General features: G+C 41.6%; 1 pseudogene; it reads right to left on the minus strand.

The window, feature by feature from the left end:
* Positions 1-8,114: 8,114 nt before the first annotated feature.
* On the minus strand, positions 8,115-8,869 carry LOC112624304 (annotated as a pseudogene).
* Between the last annotated feature and the right edge of the window lie 507 nt (positions 8,870-9,376).

Consider the following 9,376-nt stretch of genomic DNA (forward strand, 5'->3'; position numbering starts at 1 on the left):
TGTTTTGGTTTGGGTCACTTTGGTTTATCCTAGTTGGAGTTTGTTGAGCTGCTTGAATTTGTATGTTCATTTTCTTCCTCAAATTTGGGAAGATTTTGGCCATTATCTCTTCAAGTAGGCTTGCTATTCCTTTCTCCCTTTTCCTTCTGGGTCTCCCATCATGCATATATTGGTCTGTTTGATGGTGTTCTAGAAGTATTTTTGGCTTTCTTCACTTTTCTTCATTCTTTCTTTCTGCTTGTCTGACTCAATAATTTTAAGTGATCTGACTTCAAATTCACTGACTCTATTTTTTTCTGCTTGATTCAGTGTGCTATTGAACTCCTCTAGTGAATTTTAAAATTCAGTTATTGTATTCTTCTGCTCCAGATTTTAAAAAATGGTTTCTGTGACTTTGTTGATATTCTCATTTTGTACATGTATCATTTTCCTGATTTTGTTTAGTTGTTTATCTTCTCTATTAGCTCACTTAGCATCTTTAAGATGTTTACTTTGAATCCTTTGTCAGGTAAATCATAGGCCTGCGTTTCTCTGGGGGTTGGTTTCTGGAAATTTATTTTGTTACTTTGATCGGGCCATGTTTTCCTGTTTCTTTGTAGGCCTTGTGACCTTTTGTTGAGATTCGGGCATTCAAAAAAAAAAAACAAAAAAAACAAAAACAAAAACCAGAAAACAAAAGAACCAAAACCTCCAAAGCCAAATAAAAAACAGCTACCTCTCCCACTCCTTAGACATTGGCTTAACGCAGGGGAGGGTCTTCACCAGTCAGCCTGGCTAGAGTGTATGGGGACCTCTCAGACCTTTCTGGAAATGCATCTTCTCTGGGCTTGTGTGTATAATTTCCCAGTTAAAAAAGATTTGCTTGCTTCTTCACTAGAGCTCATAATCGTTTGCTTTTCCTGGTGTCTGTCTCTGATACTACACTCCCTCTAGTGCTGTAACAAACCGTGGAGCTTGCCTTTGTTCTCAATGGCCCCCCAACCTGGCATCCAAACTGCTGTTCTGGTCACTGTTCCAAGTCAGGTAAGATAGAACCAAGTCCTTGAGCAGCATCACTGAAAAACCAGAATGTTGGATACACAGTGCATTCATCTCTTTCACTCCTGAGGAAAAAATGGGGTTAGAATTTTTCTCCTGATTGTGCCACCTTGTGCATGGGAGAAGGAATGGCTAGGGCAGGTCAAATGCCATGAATTTTCCTACCCATTTCAATGCACTTGCTGAGGTGGTGCAACCTCTTAACTTGTTTCTGGAGTTCTTACAAAAGCAGTTCGGTTTGTATATTGTTAAGTCACTGTCTTCCTTGGGGAATGAGGATCTGAGGCTTCCTATTCTGCCACCGTACTGATACCACTCTGCAAATATACAATTTTTGATACATTGCTATCACTCTGGGATTTGGGGGTTATGGATAAGTTTGAGGTTACAAACCTGTTCATTGCAATATTAAGTCGGTAGCATAAATGAGCAAGATGGTCCAGTGAAGCCATACAGGGAGTGCAGAGACTGGAGAAGGGGAGAGCAAGCACCTTCTCCAAAGGGGCAGCAGCTGCTCAGCTCCAGCCTGTCAGTGTCATGCTAGAGTGGCATCGAGGGGATAATCTTCCAGTTTGATTTTCCCAAGGGGAAGATCTTCCAATTTTTTGAGAGAATCTGAAAATAAAGGTGAAAAAAAGAACACAAGCAACTCCTTATTGTGGAAAATTTCAAACATGCAAGAGTAGTAAGAATAAGAAATGAATCTCTACGTCTCTATCACCTTGCTCCAGCACTTATCAACTCACAGCGAATTTTATTTCACTTATACTCACTCACTTTCCACACCCCGGTCCCCACTATTGGGTTATTTTGAAGTAAATTCTAGATAACATATCAGTACATCTGTAATTATAGAAATACAGATTTTATAAATGTAGATTTCCAATTTTATAAATGTGCGGACCAGTCAAAACATTCCTGGGGGTTATAATCCATGTAGGCCCATTGTTTAACCTCAGATTAGGGAGTTGAGTCTGGTGGTTGCTGCTTTAACATATTTAGAAGCCATTATCTGAATTATCCCGATACTTTCTTCCATCTGTGACATATGGCACAAATGAAGAGCACTTTGTTTCAGGAGTTTTGATGTGAGTGACTCACTTGATTTAGTGATCCTCAGCCCTGGAAAAAGTTGTCGGGAACCCAGGCTCTGTATATAGCCTTGGTTGCGTGACTTGAGAAGGTGGAACATCCACATTCCTAGTCCAAATTTGCCTCATAAAATTCCAATGTACTCTGTGTAAGACTCTGATCTGCCAACCAGAAACACTCCCAGAGTTTCTTGGCTGAAAGTCTGGGAGTTGGAGCTTTCACCAGATTACCCACTCTACTTTCTTCCCACTTCCTTTCCACACCTGTCCTCTCCTATTTGTTCTTTCTGACATTTTGACTAATTTTCCTCCATCTCAGCAAGTATCATAAATATTACAGCTGGATTGTTAACTGGTTAAAATGTGGAAACAGACCATTTTATGATTACACAACCAAAGATAGCCTTTAGCAGAAATTTAGTGTGTTTTCATTTCTTTGGAAATCAAAACCAATTCAATTTTCTTTAAAAAAATTAGCAATCTCCAGATGTATCAATATATGTTTTGGACTGTGACAAGATTCATGCTGTATGTTTATTTTTGTAGTTCACATCCCACTGAGTGGCCTGTACTCTTTCCTTTAAGGTCACTGTCACCAATCCATCTAGTCCCAGGGATAATACTTCCAATACTTTATTTGAAAACTGTAAATATTTTAAAATCTAAAGCCCACAAATCTACTGCACAATATATCTGGCATTGTTGCTGTTAGTTTTAGTTTCTTAAAAATCAGATTTAGATAAGATAGTAATAGAGAGAAAACTCTAGGTTTTATTAGATCTGGGTTCTAGAGTCTTCCCTGCCCCAATTAGTTGTATATCCATGAGAAAATCTCTTAATTTCAATGGAACTCAGTTTGTTTCTCTTTGTAAACATTGCCAGTTATAAATGTATTTTATTTTATATTATTTTTATTTATTTATTTTTTTGAGACTGAGTCTCACTCTGTTGCCCAGGCTGGAGTGCAGTGGTGCAATGTCGGCTCACTGCAACCTCCACCTCTTGGGTTCAAGTGATTCTCATGCCTCAGCCTCCTGAGTAGCTGGAACTACAGGTGCATGCACCACGCCTGGCTAATTTTTGTATTTTAGTAGAGACAGGGTTTTGCCATGTTGGCCAGTCTGGTTTTGAACTCCTGACTTCAGGTGATCCACCCGCCTTGGCTTCCCAAAGTGCTGGGATTACAGGCGTGAGCTACTTTGCCTGGCTTCTATAAATGTATTTTAAATAAAGATTTGTTTTTTAAAACAGTAGTTCCCAAGCTGGGCATGGTGGCTTATGCCTGTAATCCCAGCACTTTTGGAGGCTGAGGTGGGAGGATTTATTGAGGCCAAGAGTTCAAGACCAGACTGAAAAAAAGACTGAAACCCCATCTCTACAAAAGCCAAAAAAAAAAAAAAAAAAAAAAAAAAATTAGCCAGATGTGGTGACACATGACTGTAGTCCCAGCCACTTGGGAAAATCCCTTGTGTGCTCAGGAATTTGAGGTTACAGTGAGCTATGATTGCACCACTGTACTCCAGCCTGGGCAACAGAGAAAGACCCTGTCTTAAAATAAAATAGGCCAGGCACAGTGGCTCATGCCTGTAATCCCAACACTTTGGGAAGCTGAGGTGGGTGGATCACCTGAGGTCAGGAGTTCGAGACCAGTCTGGCCAACATGGTGAAACCCTGTCTCTACTAAAAATACAGAAGTTAGCTGGGCGTGGTGGCAGGCTCCTGCAATCCCAGCTACTCAAGAGGCTGAGGCAAGAGAATTGCTTGAACCTGGGAGGTAGAGGTTGCAGCGAACCGAGATAGCGCCACTGAGACTCCGTCTCAAAACAAAACAAAACAAATAAAAAAAATAAATAAAATAATAGTTTTCTATGCCACTACCACTCATTTCTACTGTAGAGTCAACTAATTTCACCTCTTTTACCTATTTTGTTATTTACCTCCGTAACTCGAAAACTTGAAATAACACGTTGGTATTACTACTACTTCTTTTTTTTTTTTTCTTTCTAGGCACAATCTATTGACTTCCCAATATAGATGATAACATTTTCTTTTCTTTTCTTTTCTTTTTCTTGAGATGGAGTCTCACTTTGTTGCCCAGGCTGGAGTGCAATGGCATAATCTTGGCTCACTGCAACCTTTGCCTCCCGAATTCAAGTGATTCTCCTCCCTCAGCCTCCCTAGTAGCTGGGATTACAGGCACGTGCCACCACACCCGGCTAATTTTTGTAGTTTTGGTAGAGACCGGGTTTCACCATGTTGGCCAGGCTGGTCTCAAACTCTTGACCTCAAGTCATTCATCTGCCTCAGCCTACCAAAATGCTGGGATTACAGGTGTGAGCCACTGCGCATGGCCTATTTTTTTCTTAACCTTACCACAGATGTAGAACATTTCCTATTCCCTCTAAATATATCATTAGATTACATTATAATTTGTCTTAGATCGGTATTAAATGTTAACATTATTGTGACTATGTGTCTTAGTCCATTTGGGCTGATAAAATAAAATACCATAAACTGGGTAGTTTATACACAACAGAAATTTATTTTTTGCAGTTATGGAAACTAGAAAGTCCGAGATCAAGGAGTCAGCAGCTGCCTGGAGAGGGCCTGTTCCTCATAGATAGTTCCTATCCACGAGGATAGGAACGTATGTGAAGACGGGAGCAGTTTCTTGAGTACGCAATTCCCTAGCTGTGTCTTTACATGGTGGAAGCGACCAGCTAGCTCCGAGGAGCTTCTTTTATAAGGGCATTAGTCCCATTCATGAGGGCTCCATCTTTGTGACCTAATCACCTTCCGAAAGGCTCTTAATATCATTACCCTGGGAATGGTACATACAATACTTGGGGGACATAAACATTCATACCACAGCAGTACATGAACATTTCAGAACTGATCTATGTAGTAAACTATGATTAATTTTCCTTCCCTGTTACTTGCTTTTTGCAGGTTTTAGAAATTTAGTAATTAGATTTAGTAATTGCTTAGTTTTCCATGCATTTATGACGAAATATTTATTTGTTAACCCCATGCTCCTTGCCAGTTGTTAGTCCTCTCAAAACGTTCTGATGTATTTTATTATTTCACCTTCCTGAGAAGGCCCGTAAGAAGTCTTGTCCTGCTCTAACCTGGACTGTTTATTTTCATACTCAGAGCAAACTCTCCTTCTGTGATTTTGACATTATCCTCCTGGGGATTCGCTTCACTCTCTTCTGTGTAGATGCCCCTGTTTCTTGTGTGATCATCCTCTTTCTTGGTTTGCTGCTTTATTTTGGTGCAGCATCCTCTCCAGTAGTTACTTGAGATAGGGTACATGGGAGGAAAATTTTTTGAGTTCTTCTTGTCTAGAGTCTTTATTTTACTCTCAAGATGTCATTGATAGCTTGGCTAGGTATAGCATTGTAGGTTGTAAATAATGTTCCTACAAAATTTTGAAGGCTTTGTTCATTTTTTTTTTTTTTTTTTTCTGAGATGGGGTCTCGCTCTGTCACCCAGGCTGGCGTGCAGTGGCCCAGTCTCAGCTCACTGCAACCTCTGACTTCTGGGTTCAAGCGATTCTCCTGCCTCAGCATCCCTAGTTGCTGGGATTATAGGCACGTGCTGCCATGCCTGGCTAATTTTTATATTTTTAGTAGAGATAGGGTTTAGCGATGCTGGTCTTGAACTCCTGGCCACAGGTGATCCGCCTGCCTTGGCCTCCCAAAATGCTGGGATTATAGGTGTGAGCCACCGTGCCCAGCCCATTCATTTATTTTTAGTTTTATTATTGTCAGCATTCCGAAGCCATTTTTACTCTGGATCCTTCCTTGAGACCTGCTTTTTCTCCCTGGAAGCTTATGGCATCTTCGCCTAGATCCCAGTATCCTGATGGGAATCGCGGTGTAAGTCTATTCACATCCAATGTAGTACAGTGATTTAGAGCACTCAGTGTACAGCACGGGCCAGCTGCAGTTGAATGCCAGTCTTATCACTTACTAACTGTATTGTCTTGGACAGGTTATTCAATTTTTCTCAGCTTTAATTTCTACATGTGTAAAAGGTGGATAATGATGGTTTTGACAAGGAAATGAGTTAAATATATTAAAGCAGTTAGAACAGTGCCTGGCACAGAGGAAGCCCTAATACTGTTCGTGTTAGCTACTCTTACCGTTATCCATTTTACTTGACATGCTTCAAACCCTTGCAATCTAGAAACTCATGCCCCTCACTTCTAGGAAATTATCTTAAAAATTAATTCGTGTATATTTCTATCTTTTTGTTTTCCCTACACTCTCTAGAAGAAGTACTATTATTCATGTACTGCACTGGTCTTCTAATTTTTTATCTTTTCTCTCTTGTTTTTTATCCCTTTGCCTTTTGCTGCAATTTGTGGGAGATCCTTTTAGTTTTGTCCTCCAACCACCATAAGTTTTTCTTTTCTGCTACTATATTTTTATTTTTTTCTCTGAATACTTGCCCTTCTCCTTTGTAAAAGGTAACCTGTTTTATTCATATTTGCTTAGTTTTTCTTATCTGTGAGGATACAAAATAGATTTCTTCTCCCTGCATCGTGTGTGTTCCCTCAAGGCTGTTTTTCTGCTTATTTTTTTATCTCCATCTGTCATGTGAAAAGCTCTCCCAGTAATCCAGGTGTGACAAAGCACATGACTTAAGGAAGTGCAGGTGGAGTAGACGATGTGGCTCTGACTCAGGAGTCGTGGAAGAAGTAGAAATCACAGCATAGCTTAGGAAAAAGGATGCAAGTGAATGAAAGGGAGGAGCCTAGGATGACTTCTAGATTGTGGGCTTGGGCCATGGGGTACATGCTGTCGTCAGAGAGACCGGGAAAGGAAGAATTGTCTTGGGCCTGTAGGAGATACATTTTGTTTTCGTTCGATTGGTGTTTGAAGCTCTCAGGAGACACTCTAGTGGAGATTTCCAGTGGAGTGGGCTTTACAGGTGTGCTGCTCAGGAAAGGGAAAGCGGAGAGATGAAAACTGAAACCATGGATGTCTTTGAGTTCATCCAGGAAACTATGCAGAATAAAAGAGAAGTAGCATAGAAGAGGCAGATCATGAGAAAAAAATGAACTGGTTATCTAAACCCCAGGTGAATTGCATGCTGAAGTTTTTTTTTTTTTTTTCTTTGAGGCGGAGTCTTGCTCTGTCGCCCAGGCTGGAGTGCAGAGGCGCGATCTCAGCTCACTGCAACTCCCACCTCCCTGGTTCGAGCAGTTCTCCTGCTGGGATTACAGGCATGTGCTGCCATGCCTGGCTAATTTTTTTTGTATTTTTAGTAGAGACGGGGTTTCATCATCTTGGCCAGGATGGTCTTGATCTCCTGACCTTGTGATCTGTCTGCCTGTCCCTCCAAAAGTGCTGGGATTACAGGCGTGAGTCACCATGTCTGGCCCTAATTTTTGTGTTTTTAGTAGAGATGGGGTTTCACCCACGTTGGCCAGGCTTGTTTCGAACTCCTAACCTCAAGTGATCCACCTGCCTCGGCCTCCCAAAGTGCTGGGATTACAGGCATGAACCACCACGCCCGGCCTGTGTGCTGTAATTTTTTTAATGAAAAATAGTTTGGCATATAATTTTTAAAATCAGTTATTTACTTAGGTTCTTAAGAAATTCGGAACACCAGTTTGTGAGGATAAATTTCTTTTTTTCTTCTTTTTCTTTTATTTTCTTTTGTTTTTTGAGACAGGTCTCACTCTGTTGCCCAGGCTGAAGTGCAGTGGCGTGATCTTGGTTCACTGCAACTTCTGCCTCCTGGGTCAACTGATCCTCCCACCTCAGCCTTCCCAGTAGCTGGGACCACAGCCGTGCATCACTACACCTGGCTAATTTTCTTTTTTGTGTTTTTAGTAGAGATGCTGTTTTGCCATGTTGCCCAGGCTGGCCTTGAATTCCTGAGCTCCAGCGATCTACCTGCCTCCGCCTCCTGAAGTGCTGGGACTATAGTTGTGAGTTACCGTGCCTGGCTTGTGAGAACAAATTCCACTCGTCAGGGCAAACACAGATCGCAGGTAGCCCCCGAGCTGAGGAAAAGCTTTGAGTTTTGGTAAAATTTGTGAGTCCACAGCTTTCTGATCGATTTGGCGCTGCTCTGTAATCTCGTATTTCTCTTTTTCTGTGTTGAAGATCTCACCTTCCTGTTTCTGGGCTTCCGCAGCTGCTGCTTGAAGTAAGCGTCAGTAAGATGTTTTGGGATTTTTACACTGCTGATACCAATTTTGGTTGAGGTGGCAGTGACAGATTTCTGGCGTGTTCTTTGTAGAGGATCTTGGTTGAGGACCAGAGGTTGTCGCAAGTAACAAGCCGCTAGCCAGCTGCTTCAGGAAAACCACCCGCTTGCCTCTGTGGCGCCCAGTGAGGGTGATCAGAATGGTCCCAGGGGTGATGCTGGCTCGCAGTTTTCTCATGTGCTGACTGAAGGGTTTTTTGCCGTGGCTCAACAGCTTTCGAGGCACATCTTCAGTAGGATAATATCTAGGCATTTTGTGATGTTTCACCACCCGGTATCACTGTTCTTGTCACCACCAACTGGTTTTGTAACAGTTGCAAGAACCTTTTCCTTTTCTTTCCAACCTTGGATTCAGCAGCTGAGTGCTTCCTCTTGTACATGGGCTTTGGAATACACAGCGGATCGGGAATACATGCCAATTCCTCTGACCAGGACAGGATTTCAGCTGCAATGGGACTTCTCCTTCCTGGGCTTTTTAGTCTTGAGGCTACCCCTTTGTACCTTGCCACCAGCATGAGCCTTCTTGGCTTCTGGTTTCTTCTCCTTAGGATCTGGCTTCTCAACCTTTTCACCCACTATCTTGCAAGATGGGAAAGAGAACTCAGCATAGATATTTAACAGTGAATGATTGGAATTTATGGAATCTTTTTATTTTCAATTGACAAAGTGTATTCAAATTTTATGCATGAAAATGTTTTATCTAATAACAAAGAACAAACAGAAGAAAGAAAAAAAATTAACAAGAATTTATTATATACTTGAAACTCTTCTAGGCATTCTATTTATATTCTTTAGTCCTTACCACAACCCTGCAAGGGAGAAAGGGGCGAGAAAGAGCAGAGCAGAGTTCTAACATCAGGAGGAGAAGAAAGTCGGGGGCTGGGGCTGGGCCAGGCTCTTATGAGGCAGTACTTATGCCATCAGTTGACAGAGCAGCAAGAATGGAGGGAGAAAATCTACCCTTTGCTCATTGTCTGTGTCTCAGGATCTTGCTTTCCCTAGGACAGAGGTTTCCCTAACCT

Source organism: Theropithecus gelada, chromosome 5, assembly GCF_003255815.1.
Source record: "Theropithecus gelada isolate Dixy chromosome 5, Tgel_1.0, whole genome shotgun sequence".
In the NCBI taxonomy this organism is placed as follows: domain Eukaryota; kingdom Metazoa; phylum Chordata; class Mammalia; order Primates; family Cercopithecidae; genus Theropithecus; species Theropithecus gelada.